Raw genomic sequence first — 23362 nt, 5'->3', positions numbered from 1 at the left:
AGTCAACCTGCTCCAGGTAACCCTTGCTCTCGTTTAAACGGGTGTTTGATCAACAGTTTTTTCTGCCTTCTTTTTGATATGCTAGTCCTCTGATCTCCTTAAGTTTTAGTCCAAATCCAGAATTTGCCATTCGGATGATGTGTTTCACTAGATCTCCTTCTTGTTTTGTTGTAAAAACTGTCTTGAAGTTGCCCATCGGCATCTGCTTGCTTATCCAAATATCGAATCAAGGTTCTCTTAGGAACGCAGTACAGTTTGGCAGCCGCAGTGATTGATACGCTCAATTTTACGGCATAGCATAGACGTTCTTAAGCTTGTCTTCGTCCATGATTACCGTGTAGTTTTCCGCACATATTTTCTTCCCATTTTTAGATTTTATTCTACGATTCCACGCGTTAAAATCTTAAATTTAGTTCTCAAAACAAAAACAACTCGAATCAAATTTCAACACAAAACACACTGGGCTTGAAAGTTTTTTTTTCTACTGAAGGATAAATATGCCATAAAAAATAAATACAAACAGTATGAAGTGTGCTTGCCAGTTACTTATTACAAATACATTTTCAATACTCTGACTGATTACGGTTAAACCTATTAAAGCTACATTTATTTTGAGGAACAGCTCTAAATAATAAATTTACTGTAATTTTATCGCGTTGCAAGCAAACCCGATCGAGCACACTTTGTGATAAATGTTTTTTTCTCCTTGATTTGTTTTCCGTCGATCTTGTTTTCCGTGCTGAGCACCAATGCTACCGACGCGCCAGGAAAGCAGCTCCCACACCTGGACCCTACCCCTATCGACCCATCAACTCATGAACCGGGGACCAACGGCTTTACTTCCCTTCCGAAGGAAGGCGTGATCAGGGATGTTATTGCCTCTGAACATCCCGGCCTCGCCGACTGGGATTGAACCCAGGCCAGCTGGGGTGAGAGGGATTCACGCTTACCACTACACCACCGGCGCCGCTGTGAGCAATGTTGACAAAGCAAAGATATTCTTTGTATTTGGCATTCCCAACTATTCAATTCGACGTATCTGCTTATGATTCGCCTTAATCAGATGATTTTTCAGAAATTATATTTTTTTGATGGCGTGCTCCACAGTGCGTTCTGCCTTAATCTTAGTTTTGAACAGATTTGGCGAAATTATTGGATAATATGTGATAATATTACCCCTCACCATCCCTCTCCAAAGGGGGAGTTTGGTAAAGAGAGATGAAAAAACCGATTTGTACCTTCCTTAAAAGTTGTCCTAGCTCGCTATTCTAATATCTATATGCAATGTTCACACTGCCGTACTCTAACGGAACGATCAATTCTATGCTTTCATCTACTCCATCTATCGTATAACAATTACCATTACAGTCTGTTATTTAAAATTAGCATCTTCAACTATGTAAATCGTTGACTTCACGTAGAAGTAATACTAAAACATATAGTCAAAGAACTAATATTCATTTATCGGTATTGAATATATAATCTGCAAAAGCCGATTTAAAATGATGAAACAATATAATCTAAGTCCGATCGCGCACGGGCAGGACCTTTTCCTACGTTGTGTTATTTTACAATCAAAGAAATAAAAGACGAACGATTGTCTGGCCGTCCTACCATGGCTGAGGCATTCGAACTATATCATTTATTTATTGTCGTTCATCATTCATTACAATACAAAACAGTTTACTGTATACAGAGCAAGACACAAGGCAAAACACTTGCATAAAGACTGGAACGCGCAAAAATTGGTCGACAAAAAATCGTTTCTTTCAATCAAAATTCATATCACAAAAATCTTCTTTTTTTTTTTCTTTTGATAGTTCAATTCATATATTTAAAGGAAACAAATGTTCGTTTATTCTTTTGGTTTGCCAAATCCAAACTGCCGTGCTTTCTGCTTAACCCCTTCTATTAAATTTTGCACAGTTGTCTCATCGACCTTATTCGCCGCCGAACGCCAGTTAGATTTAAACTGTTGCTCGTTTTCCATGGATTTATTAGTTTTTTTTATATTCCGTTTGACCAAGGCCCAATACTGTTCGATAGGGCGCAGTGTTGGGCTGTTGGAAGGGTTGTGGTCTTTGGATACCACAACCCGTTGTTCGCATCGTACCACTCGATTGCCTTTTTCCCATAGTGGCAGCTCGCCAAGTCCGGCCAGAACAGCACAGGACTATTATTTTGCTTTAGGAATGGTAACAGCCGCTTTTCCAGGCAGTCTTGCACAGATTAAAATTCTGAATTTTAATTGTGATGTAAAAATTCATTCACGTAAACTTGTATTTCATTTCACGCAACCGAGCAACTTGTAAACAATGTTGTTTACAAAGATGGGCTTTTGTATACAATATTTGCTACATTGCATGAAATGTGTCAGAACTTTACATGATATATAATGTAAACTTAGATGATATGTGACGCTCCATTTATGTGCATCATATTGAACAGAAATTTACACTACTTTTTCGAACTGTGTGGACGTAGATCTCTTGATTGATGGTTTCCGTAGTAATGAAAATGAAGCTTTTTAGACCACATCTGCATATGGTCTGCCAGACGAGATATTTTTTCGGGAACTTCGATAGTTTGATGGTTTTTAAAATTTCAGTCACCTTCGCTTTTCCTGATGCAGTATAAAACTCCTACTCCGGAAGCTGCTGGAAATCCGCCTTCACATAAGTTTCGTCGTCCATGACGACACAGTCGAACTTTGTGAGCAGATTCGTATACAGCTTTCGGGACCGCTGCTTTGCCGACGTGTTTTGTTTGTAATCTCGGTTCGCCACCTTCACCTTCTTAAACGTCGACAACCCGGCTCGTTTCTTGGCCCACTGCACAGTAGTATGGGAGACATTGAGCATGCTAGCGACGTCCGGGATGCACAGTGGTTGAAATCGTCGTTTTTGCGCGCTTAATTAAATGTCTCCTTTGGGGATGCCAAGAAGGTTTATAGCGACGAGCGAAGCGGTAAGTCCTATGCAGCGGTTGCTGCTAGGACGGCACCTGTTGACTCTGGTAAGGGTCAGCAGGTGCCATTTTTTTTCTTCCCAAGGGAAGAAGAAGAAGAAGGCCAAGCAGGGAGCTGCGAAGTCGAACCCTCAGGGCAAGGGAACAGACGGAGCTCCATCTGCTAAGGATGCGAAGGCCGGCAAAAAGGGGACTACCCAGTGCAAGAGTACTGGGGTTGGTGCTAGTCCACCTGCCGGTCTTACGCAAGTTGCTACCAAGAGTGGAAAGACTACTGGTAGGGAGGGCAAAGTGCTAACCCAAGAGGTTGGCACCGACCCCTTGCCTCATGCCGAAACACCAACCGAAAAGGACAAACAGCTCCTGGAAAAGTTGGTGGAAAGTCTACGAAAGGAGGTCGCCCTTGGCAAGGGGAAGATCAAACTGCTCAAGGAGTCCAAGACTCGCCTTGAGATGGAATGTGCTTCCCTTGTTGGACAACTCGAAAGAATTGGCGTTAACCTCGACTCTAATGAGAGCAAGGCTACTGCTCCCGTGACCCGTAGGAAACGGAAGCAGACCACCGGCCTCGAGGACACTCGAGGTAAGAAAAGCCGGAAAAAAGGAGAAAACACAGCACCTTCTCCCCCTATTGACTCGGTATCGGAGCGCGAAATCGATGCTGTTGCCGGTAAAAAGTAGTTACCATGTCTGATGTCCCACAACAGAATGGTAAAGAGCCATCGAACGTAATACTGCAATGGAATGTCCATGGGTTGCGATCAAAGTTATCTGAGATCCAGCTATTGACAAAGAAACTGAAGCCTTGTGTCGTCGCTCTCCAAGAAACGATGGCCAAGGTAGCAGATCTACCTCCAAACTATCTCGGTGGTAGATATAAGTGATATATTAAGCCTCACATTAATGCCTACATCCACGGCACTGGATTGGCTATTAGAGAAGATATACCACATAAGGTAGAGCAGTTGGATATTGAACTGGAGGCCACCGCGGTCACCATTCAGTTTCCGTATAAGCTGACTGTTGTTAGCTTATACATGGCTCCGAGGAACAGGGTTGGCAAGGAAGTGAACGTCATCGGCAAACTGCAAAATCTCATCTCGCAGCTGCCTGTCCCTTATGTGATAGTGGGCGATCTGAATGCGCATCACCCCTCCTGGGGATCACATAAGACGGACGTTCGTGGTGAGAGGTTGTATCAGCTACTGGACACGTTGGGTTGTTCAGTGCTGAACGATGGCAGACCGACTCGGTTCGATCCCACCACCGGGGTAGAGTCCGTGATTGATCTGGCCATAGCCTCTTGGGATGTAGCCAGCCAGTTTATCTGGCGGGTTGACGATGACTTACACGGAAGTGATCATTTTCATATCTCATTGTCACAGGCTGTAGACCTCCCGTCTACTGTGACAAGGCTGAGATGGAACCTTGAGAAGGCAGATTGGGACAGCTTTGGCAAAGAAGTCTGTCGCCAACTGCCTGGTGATGACAGGATATTGAGACCAGGTGACTGGACCCAAATCTTGAGTAAGGCCGCTCATCGTCACATCCCAAAGGCTGGAGGGAGAGGAGGTATGAAAACTGTCCCTTGGTGGGGGACAGAAGTTCATACAGCGATTAAGGCTAGACGTAAATGTCTAATGGCGATGCGTAGGTTGCAGCTTGATGATCCTTCTAGGGCCGATAGATTGAGGGAGTTTCAGTTTGCTCGATCTAAATCTAGAAGCGTAATCAAAGCTGCATAGCGGGATACATGGTCTGCTTTCAACGCAGACATATCGGAAACCACTAGCTCTGGTGAGCTATGGCGAAAGGTAAAGTCTGTCGGTGGTAAGAACAGACATGTTGAGAGGGTTATTAAGTTGGATGGCGATTACACGAAAGACCCAGGACTTATCAGTGAGGCCTTTGCTGATCAATTTGCCAAGGTGTCGGCAAACAGCAATCACAGTGATGAGTTCCTGCGTGTAAAGTCATTGGCTGAGGGGGAGTACCGCTACTCCCGTGACAGGCAGTGTAGTCTAGTTAAAGACTACAACAGGGTATTCGTGCTTGAAGAGCTCAACTGGGCCCTGCGCCGCGGCCTTGGTAAGGCTGCGGGCCCTGACGACATCGGGTATCCCCTGCTTAAGAGATTACCCCTTGCCGGCCGATTGGCTCTTCTTGCTACTATGAACGATGTCTGGCTTTCTGGCCAGATACCGGACGAGTGGAAAGAAGGGTTGGTTATTCCTATTCCCAAACCTGGGAAGGATAAAACCCTAACAGAGGGTTATCGACCGATAACCCTGCTGAGCTGCATGGGAAAAATACTCGAGCGGATGGTTAACCGTCGTCTGTCAACCGAGCTGGAGAGGCAAGGACGGATCCACCCACGGCAACACGCATTTCGATGCGGCTATGGGTCGGAGACGTTCTTCTCTGAGCTCGATCATTTATTGGACAAGACCTCGTCGGAAGATTTGCATGTAGATGTAGTCTCCCTCGATTTGTCCAAGGCATATGATATGACATGGAAGCTTCCTATCTTGACTTCCCTCAAGAGCTGGGACTTCCAATTATGTATGTTTAACTACGTAGAAAACTTTCTACAGAACCGTAGGTTCCGAGTATTGAACGCTGGCGCAACCTCTACCTCGAGGTTGCTGGAGAATGGCATCCCGCAAGGGTCTGGCCTTTCGGTTACACTGTTTCTCTCCGATTTGTTAAGCACGCCAAGTTGGTGAAGGATAACGTCAACAACAAGTTGAATATCCTTCGGACCCTAAATGGTCGCTTCTCTGAAGCCTCTCGTAGTACATTGACCAAGGTTGCTACGGCTCTGGTTGTCCCTAGCATCCTTTACGGGGCGGAACTGTGGAGTAGGGGTGGTGTCTCCCTGCTCAAGATTCTGGAACCTCAGTACAATGAGGCGTACAGAATCTGTAGCGGAGCGCTGAGGTCTTCACCAATAGCTTCTCTGTTGGTGGAGAATGGAAAGGTTCCTTTGGTGAATGTTTTCACCGAAGACCTGGCCACCAAGGCGCTAAGGCTCCTAGAATGGGATCCCATTCTCAATGACAGGCCCACGGTTGCAAGGGCGAGAGAATGGTGGAGCGACTTGACGGGAGTAGATCTTCCCACGTTAGCCCAGCGAGCTAGGCTGTGGCAACGGGCATGGGATGCTACTGCCCCGAAAGTTGATTGGAGGGTTAAAGCTATGTGCGGGGCGGGGGCTAGCTCTAGTGTGGCGAAAGCTGCATTTAGGGAGGTCACTGCTTCATACGAGGGAAGGCTCAAGCTATTTACGGACGGTTCATTAATCGAAGAGGAGGTTGGTTATGGGGTGTCTGGGGAGGACATAAGCCGCTGCGGCCGGTTACCCGGTCTCTGTGGTATCTTCTCAGCTGAGGCCTATGCTCTCCTGCAAGCTTGTAGGCTAGCAAATGGGTCTCAGGCTATTGTATTCTCTGACTCTGCGAGTTGTCTCTCTGCCCTTGAGCATGGGCAGGTTGGACACCCGTGGCTGTTAGAGGTGCAACGGTACGCTAACATAACCTTTGCATGGGTACCTGGACACGGGAATGAGGCTGCTGATAAACTAGCTAACCAGGGTCGTTTTGCTCGACTAGAGGCCACTCCGGTGCCCTATAGTGACGCTACCCGCTGGGTGAAGCAGACCTTACGATACGCATGGAATGTGTCTTGGCATAACAACCGTGATGCATTCCTGCGTCGTATCAAGAACACTACACAAGAGTGGAAGGATGCACCTAATTCTCGAGATCAGAAAGTTCTGACTCGGCTGAGGATTGCTCATACACGGCTCACTCATGGACCTCGATTTAGCCTACTGCCAGGGATGCGGTGCGGTATTAGATGTAAATCATCTATTGGTGGAGTGCCCGGCGAGAGCACAATTAAGGGAAGATATGGGTGTCGTTGGTTCAATCCGTGAGGTATTGTTCAACGACAGGAGTACAGAGCAAACTGTACTCAACTTCCTGAGGGCGTTAGACTTATACGATATGATATAAGCATGAGTAAGTTGAAGTGGCATTAGAAAGAAAATGACTGGTAGTCATGCCACTTCATTCGACAAGAGGCAGTCTTTAAGGTCCTAAAGACCCAGGTGTGTGAGGGAGGACGACAGATCTACTTTATCGACTATTAAAATAAATCGAAAAAATAAAACATTGCCTCGGGAAGGGAAGGGGGTGGGGTGGTATCTGTTACGGGTGGTCCTTTTTTACTGGTTATGGATCGAGATTCGATCCGGAACTTGTGAGAAATATAGGCCAACTCCCCTGCGCTCGATAACCCTAGGTCACGTCTCCTTGGTGGTTGAGCGTCGTTGATAAGTTAATGCATTCGACTGGAGAGTTCCTGAGAGTTCCTTCCTGACATCTTCAAGTGGTGGAATTTTTTATTATTATTGTATGATTATTGACTGCACGGAAAAGGTCTTCATTAAGCTTTAGAGAGGGTCTAGGATAAGATATGAGCGGACGCGGACTGCCTGGTTTTGAGCCAAACGAACTGTCAAAGCCAGAGCCATACGAGCAGCGCCTATCTTAATTACATTGGCAGTGTTGCTGACCCTCTCATAGTCTGCATGCTTCAATCAGATTTATTTTTATTGTTCGTGAAGTAACCCACAATGAAAATACACCAATATTTAATGTAACAATAATTTTTATTGTAATAGAGTTGTTCATTATTGTTCATGATCGAATCATGTTAACAATAAAATAAATGAAAAATACGATAAAAAACATTGTAACAACATTTTACTATGTACATTCATTGTACAGCTAGGTAGCAGTTTTGCCGTTTTCGGAAGAGTACAACATTATAACAATCATTTTTATTGTCGACACAAAAATTATAAATGTTAGAGCATTGTTTCCACTGAAAATTTCACGGATTTTTTTTTCGGGAACACATACACTCTAAAGTACACTGTTATTTTTTTTAATCAATAAGTTCGCCAACCAAATTTTCCATTTACCATGAAATTTATTGTTTTGTACAACATAAATCAAGGTAAATTTATTGTAGACGTAACAATATAAATCATTGTTAAGACAATAATTTTCGTCTTATTGTTACATTGTTTTTTAATGTATTTTTGTTGTTATTTTTTTTCGGGCAGGTTATTTTATGCATTTTGAACAGAAATACACCAATTTGAAGTTGGCCAATGTTTGCGCGTTCCAGACTTTAAACCACTAACGACACCTGTGCGTGGATGTAAACATTACTTCAAATAAAAGGGTAATTGAACATATACTAAAGGCTTTGCACAAACAGATACAATACATCGATTCTGATTTGTTTTTTATGATTATGAAAGTCTACGTAAACTTTGGGGGGTGGGGAAGCGTTGTATCACATTTTGTTCTACGTGGATTATGGTGTACGGTTTCGCATTATACCGGTGTAGTGCAAATAGAAACGAAAACTACATAAATTGAAAGCTGACACAAGAGCCGTCAACACCAAGAATAAGTTTGAGATATCTAACTGTATCATTAGATTCAGTATGCCATGTACGTCAACAAATACATTCTCATTTGAACACCGATCCTTGAATTCAAGTCTGGATAATAAAGAAAACTAAACTAAAATGCATTAATTCCATAGAATCCAACCGTCACTATCCGGATCCCTAAAAAAAAAACTAATCTGCTAAAGGCAGACACATTCAAATGTGCCATTTCTCTCGTTACCACTAGAAGTGTGGTGTGACTTTGTTGATCTCCATGGTGCTAGCAGACAGAGGCATGTGGCAGTCTCAAACGCTTTAAATATCTACTGGCTTACGGTCTGCTGTTATTGTTATGCCAGTAAACACCACCCACCGGCGCGTGGTTGTGTGACTGATCGAATGACTAACTGACTGACGCTTCGGCTACATAGTTAAAGCGGGTGAGATGCTGGCTGGATGTCTTCCGTTTCATCAGAATTGAAGGGAACACTGAACGGGAGATTGCTATGAAAGCAAACAGATAAGCAAACACAATATGTGCGGCAACGAATCGGAAGCGACGCCTGCCGGCCAGAGCTGAATGCATTAAGCACCAACGGCAAGCGTGTGGCTGGCACGTGCCTCTATATATGGGAAGGTCTTGTGCAATTGCAATGTATCTCAATGATTTGATTGATGTTTGGCCACTTGTTCGGTATTTTTGATTTTGTTTTTGGGAGGAAGCTAAGTGGTTGAGATTTAAGCAAATAGTTGAGGGAATGAGAATGTTTCGTGTACTGATTTGTTAATGTTTTGAATCGGTAAAAATGAGTCAAGTATGAGATACGACTACCATCACTCAATGTAATTATTTATTATTGAAAGCTATGCGGACCCTCAATCTAGTTAGTAGTTAGTAGTGATACACAATGTTCCAGATTATATTACAATCAACAAAGCTGACTTGAAATAAAGCGATGGATGAATTTGGAATCTTATGACATGTTCACAATAGCAATACCTATAACTACAGATTTTTATCGCTACGAAAATCAAACATAGATTTGTCCAATAGGGTAGGTGTACCAGTTATGTCTATACAGTCAAGATTCCTATAGTACGGTTAATAGGGACCGCACTATAGAAACCGTCATTAATGAATACACGTAGCATATGGGATTAGAGCTAATTGGGGACAAACACTTATTGTAGGGTAATTTGAAGAGATAACTTCCAGGTGTATTCTGAAAAGTTATTAAACAGATAATTTGCCACCTTATGGGAACATTTAGCATCCGGAAAGTCACGAGTCTGATCCTCCGGAAGACCCGGAAAATCCGTAAAAGTGGTCAATTCATGAAACTAATCCTAGTGCTCAGTGGATTTTTTGAAATCACTCCTAGACGTCTTATCAGAATGCATTTGGAGTTGTGACTAGAATATGCACCCAGGGGTCCACGGGATGGTCCACCGGAAGATCCAGAACATCCGCAAATCTGGTTCATATTCGAAGTCACCAACAAGCCCTCTAATTACTATTTTGCGATAAAATGTTGATATATGAATAATAGTTCGGAAGCCCTATAACCTTATATTTCATAAAAGACGATTAGCGGGCTTGATGGTTACTTGTAATGGGAGCCAATTGATCGGCATAAAGGGTGATACGGTCAAAATTTGGTCAAGGGAAAACGCGTGTAAATCGGTGAAATCGTTTATTTAAAAAATCAAATTAAATTTCTTTTTCAAGTTCAATTAGTATAAAATTCAGGAAAAATATTCAGTTAGGCTTCCGCTTTTCCAAATCCGAATTGCCGGGCCTTACGCTTGACCCCTGCCATCAGATTTTGTACAGCCACCTTGTCCACCTTCTTCGCCGCAGAAAGCCAGTTTGCCTTGAACTGCTGCTCGCCCTTAGCAGTTTTTTGGTCTTCTTTAGGTTCCGCTTGACAATAGCCCAGTATTTCTCAATTGGGCGGAGCTCTGGCGTGTTGGGAGGGTTCTTGTCCTTGGGAACCACCTGCACGTTGTTGGCGGCGTACCACTCCATGGCCTTTTTACCGTAATGGCAAGATGCCAAATCCGGCCAAAACAGTACGGAACAACCGTGTTTCTTCAGGAAAGGCAGCAGACGTTTATTCAAACACTCTTTCACGTAAATTTCTTGGTTGACAGTCCCGGAAGCTATGAAAATGCTGCTTTTCAAGCCACAGATACAGATGGCTTGCCAAACCAGATATTTCTTTGCGAACTTTGACAGTTTCATGTGCTTGAAAACATCTGCTACCTTTCCCCTTCCTTTTGCCGTATAAAACTCCTGTCCCGGAAGCTGCTTGTAGTCGGCTTTGACGTAGGTTTCGTCGTCCATTACCACGCAGTCAAACTTCGTCAGCATCGTCGTGTACAGCCTCCGGGATCGCGCTTTGGCCGTCGTATTTTGTTTATCATCGCGATTTGGAGTCACTACCTTCTTGTAAGTCGATAGTCCGGCTCGTTTTTTGGCTCGATGCACGGTTGTAGACGATACACCCAGCTTATTTGCGGCATCTCGGAGAGAGAGGTTAGGGTTTCGCTTGAAACTACCGGCAACTCTCTTTGTCGTCTCAGCGGCTTCCGGTTTTCGATTTCCCCCCGATCCAGACTTCCTGGCTGTCGACAAACGTTCCCCAAACACTTTAATTACATTTGTAACGGTTGATTTGGCAACTTTTAGCGATTTTGCCAACTTTGCGTGCGAGTAGCTCGGATTTTCGCGATGCGCGAGCAAAATTTTGATACGCTGCTCTTCTTGCTTGGACGGCATTTTGACAACTGAAGAGTGAATTCCATAATCAAAATAGGAGCAACATTCTACACACACACACCTTCAAAATGAGGGGTGTTCAGGTTTTTTAAATGCAAAATTGAAAGAAATACGTCAAGTTGATATTGACCAAATTTTGACCGTATCACCCTTTAATCATCAAAAGTTATTCAAATGACCCATATCCTATTGTTCGAAGATGTGTCTTTGAGGTACATTCTTATTCAAGCATGCGGCAAGGTATAATTATGAAATAGAGTAATGCAACAATATTTTTGTTCCAGGGATTAAGCCCAATATTAGGGACGCTTAAGCCGACATGAGGGACATTAACCTTATCAGACAAATTTCACATGATACATGAACATAGAAAAATACAAATACAAAAATAAAAAAAAACTTAGAAGCAGAATGGCATTTTTTTGCAACGTCTCATGGAAAAGGTCCCTGTGATGCCATTGGTGGCACTCTTAAGCGAATGGCAAAGAGAGCTACTCTTGCTCGAGATTATGGAAACACCATAACAACTCCACGAGAATTATATAACTGGGCAGTTGAACAAACAGATAAAAATAATCATAGGCTGGGTTATTCCATAAGCTTGCAACCCACCAATCTTGAATACAAATATGTTGTATACCCACAATGGTCTTTAAAACATAAAAAATACTTTAAGGTTCAATTTACTTTGATGCATTTTTTAAATATTCAAAAGCAGTTTTTTTCGTCGCATTATTTTAGATTGCAAAAAGCTCGTTTCATTTAGTATAAAATATCAAAAGGAATCGAATAGTGCGAGCTTTTTGCAATCTGAAATAATGCGTCGGAAAAAACTGCTTTTGAAATTTTCCAAAAAGCATCAAAATAAATTGAACATTTATGAGCATTCAAAAGCGGTAAGCAACGAAATTGTGCTATATTATATGTGCGAATAGGATCTGAAAACACTGACCCTGGTAAATATTTAAACATTTATTTTTTTTCTTCAAAATTTTGGTTTTGCATTGTATGATTGTACTATTTGTTTTGTTGTGTTGCCAAAAACGAATACCATGTTGTCAGAATCGAGGCATGCCGAAATCGAGATCAATCTGTTTTCAATTCTGTCAATTCGACAGTTTGTTTTTAAAAATCCTTGGTTGCCATCTTGGATTCCAAAATGGTGGCGGACATAGATTTTCGACTTCTACACGTCATCCCCGTTCTTGAAACACCCATATTGTAGTGAATTTGACAGTTTTTCCAAGAACCGATAGCCACCATCTTGCATTCCAAAATGGTGGCAACATTTAATTTTGACATCTACACGTCGTCCTCGTTTCGAAAATTACCATATTGTGGGGTATTTGACAATATTTCCCTGATTGTCTCTAATCGGAAGCCGCTACCTTGGATTTAAAAATAGCGTCAGGCATGGATTTAGTGGCCGTACAAGTACTCTCAATTCCAAAAATACCTATATTGTGAGGTATTTGACAATATAGAAAACCTTTTTTAGGGAGAAAATAATGAGAAGAATTTCCATGACTGTGGCTAAGACTTTAAGGGGTTAGAAGATTCTGAGATAAATAGAACAAATTAAAAAACATTCGAGATGCTGAACTTCGGAACATGTGTGGAATTTAAAATATTAAAAGAATCTATGCCAAAATGTCGGAAGACAAAATGTCAAATGATATACACTGGAACCTTCATTAACGAACCAAACCGGGGGTTCGTAAATTGAACGAGTGCGTAAAAAAATTTGTTATTTGGTAAAAGTAGTATTAAGAGTAAATAGCAAAGCACATCAAAACGATGAAATAATTAAACAAAAATCCTATCTCCGGGCTCACTTGCAACGCCAAAAAGGCCCTAAAAATGCTGCAAAAATTTCATAAAATCTTAACAATGGTCTCGAAATAATCTAGAATACGTCGACATTACCAACATTAAACATTTTAATAATTTGATATACTTTGCGGGTCATCGCCATTTGGTGCTCCTGATGCCTGTCAAAAGTTTGCCTTAGACCATGTTGAGGGAGACAAACACACTGACACCAGTTTTGAAAGACATAATGGACATCGAGCAGACCAAATAGCGAAACAATAAACAAATTTTACATTTTATCACTTAGAATTCCTTGAAACTTCGTATAATTGTTCGCCCAAGTTTGTGCTGAAATTTGGCCATTTGATATTTTTCAATAAATCATAGCACGAAAACGACTCATCTGATCGAAACAACGCATGAGCATGACCATGAGCATTAACGATACATGTCAGTAGTTACTCCAGTGATTGACCAGATTTAGCGAAATTTGCACAAAGAAGCATATGAATAGGGCTGGGATTAGCAATCCATTCTCAGTGTGTAAAATCCAGTGAATCATTATTTTTCAGGTTAATAACGGCACCGGCCAACGGCGCCGGTGGTGTAGTGGTAAGCGTGATTACCTCTCACTCCAGCAGGCCTGGGTTCAATCCCAGTCGGCGCCGCCGGGATGTTCTGAGTCATAACATCTCTGATCACGCCTTCCTTCGGATGGGAAGTAAAGCCGTTGGTCCCCGGTTCATGAGTTGATGGGTCGATAGGTAGGGTCCAGGTGGCACGTCGGTAGCATTGGTGCTCAGCACGGAAAACAAGATCGACGGAAAAAAACAAACCAAAGGAACGGCACCGGCCAAAGCGGCGCCGGTGGTGTAGTGGTAAGCGTGATTACCCCAGCAGGCCTGGGTTCAATCCTAGTCGGCGCAGCCGGGATGTTCTGAGACATAACATCTCTGATCACGCCTTCCTTCGGGAGTGTGGGAGCTGCGTCGGTAGCATTGGTGCTCAGCACGGAAAACAAGATCGACGGAAACTAAATCAAGGAAAAATAATAATAATAATATGCGCCAATAAGTTTTATGCTTTCTGCTAGATGTTATGTAGATTGCATAGATTTATGCGCTATTTGTATTTGAATATTGAAAAATACAAGTGTTAATTATTGTCTAAATGAATAAAACTTAAACTAAATAGTTACGGTCAACGTTACGGAAAAGGCCAAGTAACCGATGACGAAACACGTCAGCTGATACATTGAAGTCGAACATATAAAAGAAGATGTTGAATTGCCGGCTGATTGCTCGTATTGGCTCGCGTTGTGTATAATTTCGGCGCCGTGGTTCCAAAAACAGAAAGTCGCGTTGACGAAGAGGCCTCTCAGGGGCATACATATTTAGCTGAGCCAGCAGTGTTGGACAGTCAATGTCACCCGTAAGCAGCTTTCCAGCGAACATAGCTTGAGCGACCGTCCGTCTCACTGTCGCTCCTCGTACGGTGGCAAGTTCGTTGGGTTACGCCAGTTGAGGAAACGAAGAGCATATCTCACAAACTTGCGTTGAACGGATTCAATTCTAGTGATCGAGCTAGCATGGAAAGGGCACCAAACAACTAAACTTGACTCCAATAAGGATCACACAGGCGAGCAGTAGAGCGACCTGAGGCATAGCGGGTCACGGAACTCGTCGGCAATTTTGAAAATAAAGCAAAATTGTCGATTAGCTCTGGAGATGATGTCGTTGTAGTGGTTTCTTAAAGTGAGTCTGCAGTCCAAGGTAACGCCGAGATCCTTTATATGCTCTACACGAGCAAGACAGCGTCCCTAGAGAACATAGTCAAACATGATTGGTTCGATTTGTCGGTGATAGGAAATAATGTTACATTTTTCGATGCTTAGACTCATCAAATTTCTTGAGCACCGGTAACTTTTGGATATTTTCGTATCGTCTGCATAGAAAACGCGGCATCATTATGGTATCTGGGAGTGTGTTCAATCACTTCAAAAATTGTCTTGTCATAATCAAGTCAACTTATATTGGGTTCCTGGTCATTGCGGGATTGAGGGAAATGAAAGAGCTGATGCACTAGCAAGACTCGGATCTTCTCATAAGTTCATCGGGCCAGAGCCCTTTTGTGGCTTATCGGCTGCATCTCTTAGAATGGAGCTAAAAGCGTGGGAATCTTCAAAAGTGGAGGAAAACTGGAAGAACACTTCCATTGCTAGGCAGTCGAAGCGATTTATTAATCCAAACATTTCTGTGACCCACAAAATCCTGGAACTTTCTAAGAAAGATCTAAGTATATATGCAGGTCTTATAACAAGTCATTGGCCGAGCCGTTATCACTTGAAGCTGATTGGAAAACTTCAAGATGATGTATGTCGCTTCTGTGGCATAGAAAAGGAAGACTCGGAACATTTTCTATGCCACTGTCCGGCAATTTTCAATAAAAGGCGTAAGTTCTTCGACAAGGGGCTGATAGAACCCTTTGACATTTGGAGAACAACTCCCAGTACGGCAGTGCACTTTATTCGAAGTATAATGCCGTGCTGGGATAATGCTATTAGTCAAACGATGGCGATCACTCCTAATAATAGTGATACGGCATCTTGATATAGCTAAAGAAAAAAATGGGGAATATATCACAATAGATCAGAAAAATGGTCGCAGTGATGAAAATACCCGACAAGGAAAAAAAAATGGTATCAGAAAGGCAACGTCGTTTGAAAAGATGGAAAACAGTAGCGGTCCTTGATTACTGCCTTGCGGAACTCCCGAGTTGTTTGACAAAACATGCGATTCCGACGCGCCAATCTTAACCCGTACATAGCGATTCTCTAAGTAAGATCTGAACCAACCCACAGCCGTTGACGAGACGCCAAGTATCTCCAGCTTGGCAAGCAAAATATTATGGTCCACCGTGTCAAATGCAGCTTTTAGATCCATATACGTAGCATCGACTTGCCATCCTGAATCCATCCATCGCAAACAGTTAGAAGTTAACTGCACCAGGTTCGTGGGCACAGAGCGCTTCGGGTAAAAACCGCGTTGTTCTGTATGGATATAATTTTTGCAACACGTAAACAGAGCATCATTTATGATACTTTCAGTTTTGAGCAGGCACCCAGGGAGGTGATTACACGATAATTTGCGACATTCCGCGAAACAACTAAGAAAGTGGAAGGCAAAGATTGGCTACACAACGTTTTAGAACTGATAACGCAATATCGAAACACATCAAATGAACAAATACAAATATTAACCCCCCCTCAACACAGAACTTTGTACATTAAAAACGATAATTTCTGAGGCATAAAAGGGAAGTAAAGCCGTTGGTCCCGGCCCACGTGTGTGTATACTATGCAGGTGTGGAAGCTGCCTTCCTGCACATTCGATTGCCGTCAATGGATGGCAATTGATGTCCGTCGGTGATTGGCATTAGATTACGGAACAGAGACCGACGTTAAAAAAATGAGAAGAAGAAGAAGAAGAAGAAGAAGAAGAAGAAGAAGAAGAAGAAGAAGAAGAATAATAAGGAGAAGGAGAAAAACAAAAACGCTAATTTGTGATCGTAAAACAATCTGGTATCACACAGGTCACGAAGCTGGTAATGCAGAAAGTTGATTCATATATCAAATGCTAGGATTGCTCTTATTTTTACCTATGAAAACTCTTACAAACCGAATATTTATCGAAATATCGCTGGAGCGTTTTATACCATTCCCCCTACATATTGTTACCAGGCCAAATATTACCCTAATACACTAATGCGCCTAAATGTAGGTAATGTTAACAAAAATCATTTTGTTCATCAGAAACCTTTTTTTTCGTAATATTTATTTTTATTTTCATACAAATTTATATTACCAATAACTAATGAATTATCTCATCTGTCTGATTATGATATAACTTTGCTTGTTTGAATGATAATTTGCAGGAAATCGACGTTGGAAGTGAAAAGAGACAGTTACGTTATATCGAGGTATACCTGTACTTCAAATGCAAAGACACTCCCTTAATTAAAAAAAAACGCTTTCAAGATAATGGCAACAGTATGCTGTTGTTATTAGTTGGAGTTGCAGTAGTTGGAGCCAATTGTAGTGGTATAAAAATAAAAAATTATGCTGCAAAATATAGCGGAAATGGCTCTAATGTTGGCCTATGAATCTAAGATTGTGCCCATCGCTAAAAATCTGCTGTTTATCAATTTTATCTAGATGAACGCGTCATTGGGCCGGTACTAAAGGACATTTTTGAACGCTATTGAAAATTTAGTCGATTGCTGACATTACATCCATTTCCCCTACTTATTTGTTGAGCAAAACTCATCCAAACAATCATTAGAGCTCCTTGATTAACTGCTATCTGGATTTCTCTTGACATCTATTACCGATAATTATCTACAGGACAGCTGAAAACTTTTATCAATTACACCCCGATGACTACGGTACCATACAATATAGGTGTGTCAAAATGGAAATGGTATTCTGTTTAGAAACTGTCATTAACAATTGAGTAAATACGTGCTCAAAGGAGGCAGGCGTAAATTTTCATTTGGGACGTAATATCCAAGATAGTGTGTGGCAGATCAGCTGCTCAAAAAGAATCCCGAACGAAATGGAAGTCGAACTCACCTCGTGCGAGATAGCGTGCTTTATGAACCAGTTGCTGACGAGGCGATTACCAGACCCGTATATCTTCATATGCAACATATCACTCTTTGCATGGAACCTAGTACGAGCAAATTTCGTTTCTGATTGCTTGTGGGTGTGCTGATGCAGTTCAAACATGAAAATAATTAACACCCGTCAGTTGTGCTTTCTTTCGCAAACATTGCGTGATGCATTTAATTAGCAACAACACAAGTTCGAAACTGTGTTGCATTTATGGGATGGTGTACATTGGAACACTTCTCGCTAGAACGAATTGTAGGAACTCTGCTCATCAGGACACATCGTGTTTTATCACCATCGTAATCAAATCACAGCCAAAGCAATAATTGAAGCGAGATTTTGCATACAATATTTGGAACGACATGCAACCCACGTCACCGAAGCTCCTTCCTCATTCTCCTTCCACTTAGGAATAAGGTGGTAAGGATACTCGTGTCGCACTAATGCTCCGCCGACAATTACATATTCAAAAGCCTTATTCATGGGCTGGGTTCTGCACATTTGCATATTGAATTTATCATCCTCTTGTGCCGCCGATGACGACCGACGCTTCCACCGGCAGCTATCATATGGTGGCGGTCGATGGGCACAGTGTAATGGAATGCGATGATCTGCTTCCATAGGTTTTGCACCCAATGCCAATGACGAATGAATCGATGATGATAACCAATCCATGTATTTCAGGTGCATTTATGAATATAACAAGATATATCGATGCATTCAAGATGCAGGGTGGATTAGTTATGCAAAATACGAAGGGTATGTGCGGCTGCTGTGAAATTCGATTTGCTGCAATGTTGTAATGCTACGTGAGAATTTGTTGCAGTGCATTCAGGGATTTGAGTTATAATAATTATAATCCGAATGTAAAGATGCATCCTGCTACGCTTGATTAGGTAAGGATAATGCATTTTCAAGCGTCTGGGTATTTTACCGCCCATAGATGGGAAACTGGTCAGTAAGGTGTCATACTGTAGAGTAAGGTGGGGCAAAAAAATAAAACTCATTATTTTGACGCTTGTTTGGAAGGTCTTTTAGATTTTCTTAAAAAAAAAAATCACAAAATTTGGTGGTGTTTTCAAAGATTTATAGACAGGAATATGATTCAGGATGATAAATTATACATGTTTATCAACTTTTCGACCCATACACTCATGGACCGGGGGAACTACGGCTTTACTTCCCGAAAGAAGGCGTGATCAGAGATTGTATTCCTCAGAAATCACTCTGCAATTCCATAATTTCCTCAAACTTTTTAAAAACCCATAGAATTCGCTTAATTATATCTGCATATTTCTCTATTAAATTCCCTTCCAAAAACAGTCATTTTAAAAGTATTATTTTTTTAAAGTGAGAAGCGGGGGTGAGCCAAAATTTTAGAATTCGTAGATTTTCTTCGGCACTTAAAAAAAAAATTAGGGATTTTTCTAGAAAATTCCTTGAATTTTATGGTCGGTCGTAGTAAATCTAAAAATCCGTAGATCTAGGGATAAACCCGTAGAACTAACCACATTGTTCCTCGTTTGGCGAATCACCTCCACCATCGTACGTACTGGTCTCTTCCTCATTCCGTTCTTCGTTTTCTTCTTCCGTTCGTTGTTGTGCTGGCTGCTTCCGATTTTTTCCGATGTTCCGTGTTCCCTCGATAGAATATGTTCCCTTTTCCATTGAGGAAATGCAGTGAGTTGGGAATCTCCTTCTTTACATCCATATATATAGATCCCGCACACCTGAAAGCATATCAAGGCCCAAGGCAGCTGGAAATTTATCCCGTACTACACGCTTTACATCACAGTATTTCCCTAGCACCAATGCTAGATCACTATCCGGGGATTCTGGCGGGAATGTACACTCTCACATATTAAACGATGTCCACAGTAGTTGACATGCGTATCTCGACTGACTTCCCATAGGCATAATGGAAATCAATTGTTCACTGTTGTAAAGCAAACAATAGAGCATCGAATGTTCGGATTTGAACTTGATGAACATAGATTTTTCCACCGCCATGCGATATGTAGCGATCATGGGTTCCGCGTTCAACAATTTCACAAAATTTGCAATTTCTTACATATATGGTATCCCGGAGCCATATAGGAAGCTGAATCTGATCGTTAGATTTATTTCCACCGACATCGCCAATAGTTGTTGACTTCTAACGGCAAAAGCGAACGAGCTTCAACCAATGAGAAAGCGTCGCACAGTGGTGCCAAGGGTATCAAAACACGCGCTTTTTTATTTACGCTGAAATGGTTGATTAAAGGTACTAGGTGTCTTGTGAGAAGTTTCTCGGGTAACAACACTCCTTCTTATGGTAAAAAAAATAATGATTAATCCACCTAAAAGTGAGATGCAAAATTTATTTTTTTTAATATGATGAGATACAAAATAATTGTGTTCAACAAACCTGTAGAAAACATTACTTTAAACAACTTTTCTGAAGACTATAACTTTCTAGTTCTTTTAACTGCTGAGATATAAAGATTTTTTTGTGGAGACATCGTTAAAATCAATTTTGTGTATGTAATTTTTTTTTACAATATTTCTAAATGTTTGGCATGTTCTACAAAGATGTTAGAAATATTAAATTACATATATTTTCAGAAGACTGCAAATTGATATCATTAGTATTTGAAACAGTTATTTACATTTTTTGGTTGAAAATTACCCGACTTCCAATACCAATAACTTCTAAACGGGCAAAAATGAGCAGGCCATTCTTTGAGCAATTGAAAGTACAAGAAAATGCAATGAAATGGTGAAGAAACCAGACCGCCCCCACGTGACCCTTAACCGAAATACTTGCATTGAAACTTGTTACTTTTCAGAATTTGAAATGGCGATTTTATGAAACCACGGGACTGTTATCCGATTAGGTGTGAAAAGAGGCATACAAATGGATAGCCAAGCAACCTGGGTTATTTCTAGCGACATTAAATAATGACTCGGGATAAAAACTTGAAAATAAAAAAGTAGTCGGGATTCGCTATTACAAATTGTAATAGCGAACCCCGACTTCTTTTCCAATAGGGCTTGTGTAGAAAAACACTAATGAAATAAACATACCAATATTGCAAAAACGGCTTGCTTGATTGCTATGGTGTCTTGGGGAAAGTTGTGCAAAATTTAAATGCAATTCTTGAAAAAATATACACGGTTGAAAAACATGTGTTTTTAATGAAAATGTAAAAATCGTAAAATTTTCAAAAAATTATAACTTTTTTGTTTTTGTGTTTACCATCACCAAACTTTGCCAGTTTGTAGCAAACATTATGAGCTTCAATGAGGCTTAAAACAAAAATTTTCACTTGCATTTTTTGATAAATTAACTTTTTTGATAACAAATATAATTTTCTTCATTGAAACAAACGAAATTTTTAAATATTTTTTAATATTTTTAAAATTATTGCCAAAATAATATCTACAACTTTGCTGAAGACACCAAATCAATCCAACAAACCGAAGAACTGATATGCTCAAATCTCATTGTGGTAGGGAATCGTGTTTACTTTGGACTGCAGATGACGCTCTTGTCAAATAGAATTCATCGACTCACGAATTGGCTATCTACAAGACGCTGGTTAGACTGGTGGTCCTCTACGGCAACGAGTCCTGGACAATGCTTGTGGAGGACCAACACGTCTTGCTTTTTTATTTCCTAGATATGTTTGTCGTCGATCTTGTTTTCCATACTGAGTACCAATACTACAGACGTCAGGAAGGCAGGGCAGCTCCCACACCTAAACCCTACCTATCGACCCATCAACTCTCATGAACCGGGGACCAACGTCCTTCCTTCCCTTCTGAAGGAAGGCGTGATCAGAGATTTTATGCCTCAGAAAATCCCGACGGTGCCGACTGGGATTGCACCCGGTGCCGCTAACACGACCATGTTGTTTTAGAACGGAAGGTGTTGTGTACTATCTATGGTGGAGTGCAGATGGAAGATTGAACGTGGCGAAGGCGAATGAAACACGAATAGAACCAGTTGCCACCAACTGGGAGAGGTGGTTCTACACTAAAAAAAATCGGGTGACTAAGTTGAGCTGGGCTCGTTGAAGGTATGTCGGACGACTACCCCGTGAAAATTCCGACGCCGGTGGTGTAGTGGTAAGCGTGACTGCTTTCTCACCCCAATGGGTCTGGGTTCAATCAAAGCCGAGGTCAGTAGGATTTTTCTGAGGCATAAAAATCTCTGGTCACGTCTTCCTTCGGAAGGAAAGTAAAGCCGTTGGTCTCGGCCCATGTGTGTTGAATGGGTGCGCAGGTGTTTTTTTTTTTTTTTTTTTTTTTAATTTTTTTATACAGGGGGGAATCTGCTCCCAGACACCTGAGAAGATAACTCAGGGTGTGGGGATGGGAGATGTAGCGCTCCCGACCCACTAAACCTTACCCTGTGCTCTAGGCCCTTGCCCTCCCCGGAACCGCCCGAAAGCATTACATCATGGACGGGGCCGGTTGAGCTATGGCGCATCACTCGTGGTATGTCAGACGTGACACTCGCTAGGGTAACCAACTTGAATTGGACCCCTACATATTTTGGACCCTTTTCATATATTTTCCTCGCTTACTGTCTAGTTTCTTCAAATTCATCTGGGTTGATGTTGTAATTACATTTTTTCAATTACTTGCTATGTCTCAAGATCATTAGTTCACCTCAAATTGCTTACAATTGCTCAATTTATGCAGTTTTAGAAAATGTTATCGAAAAAGTTTCATGTTTCGACGTTTGTCAAGAGGAATCGGCGTTAGTGTACTTGTTTTAAATTTGGTCTAAAATATACAATTCAATGATTTTTTTATCATATCAGTTTATCTGACTTTGGAAGATGTATTTCACGTGTTTATAAAGATTTCACCTTAAGATTTTACTTAAAAAGTATTAAATAAAAAGTGTCCAAAAAAGATCGTAAAAAAATGTTACCAACTTATTTTGGACACTTATCAAATGAGAATCATCAAAAGAGCGACAAAAAAAAATTCCGGTTGGTCGATCGTGCTATTATCTCAGATTTCTGATTAAATTGGTAAGTAAATCAATCAAAATAATATGAATTCCTTGTTTTTAAATATATTTCTTGTTTATCAGGCGATTCAAAATGGGAAAAACGGCAAAACACGTAGAGTGGTCCACTCTGAGTTTTCCTAGTTTTCCTAGTTCCTAGTTTTCCACAAAAGTTTTTCTATCTCCCAAACGCATTTAACTAAGGGACTGTTCATAAACTACGTAGACGCTTTAGGGGGGTGGGAGCGCTTGGCAGATGTCTACGGTCCATACAATTTTTTAAATTTTGTGTTTGAGATTGTCTTCTACGGAAGGGGGGGGGGGTTGAAATCTGTCAACAACCGTCTACGTAGTTCATGAACAGCCCATACAAAAAATAATATGGACTGCAAGCATAGAGTCAGGTCTCCGTATTAAGATTTATTTCTGAATGATTTTTTTATATGGTATGATCAGTTGTTTCCTTATGTTATATTATATTTCCTCCGTTACTCGCGCCAACTTTTGTAACACGAGTACTCACGCGTTGTACAACAGTGTGAGTTTTCCATTTCCATTTTGCAGCCGAGCTACCAATCGATCTGAAATCAACGAGTATTCCTCAAAAAACTTGCTTTTAACTAAACAAGCTAAATATTTATTACAGTTAACCCCCAA

Source organism: Ochlerotatus camptorhynchus, unplaced genomic scaffold (genome assembly GCF_037179485.1).
Source record: "Ochlerotatus camptorhynchus isolate MF236.1 unplaced genomic scaffold, CSIRO-AGI_Acam_v1.1 ptg000078l, whole genome shotgun sequence".
NCBI lineage: Eukaryota > Metazoa > Arthropoda > Insecta > Diptera > Culicidae > Ochlerotatus > Ochlerotatus camptorhynchus.
The sequence above is the reverse complement of the archived record's forward strand: the minus strand, read 5'-3'. Positions refer to the sequence as shown.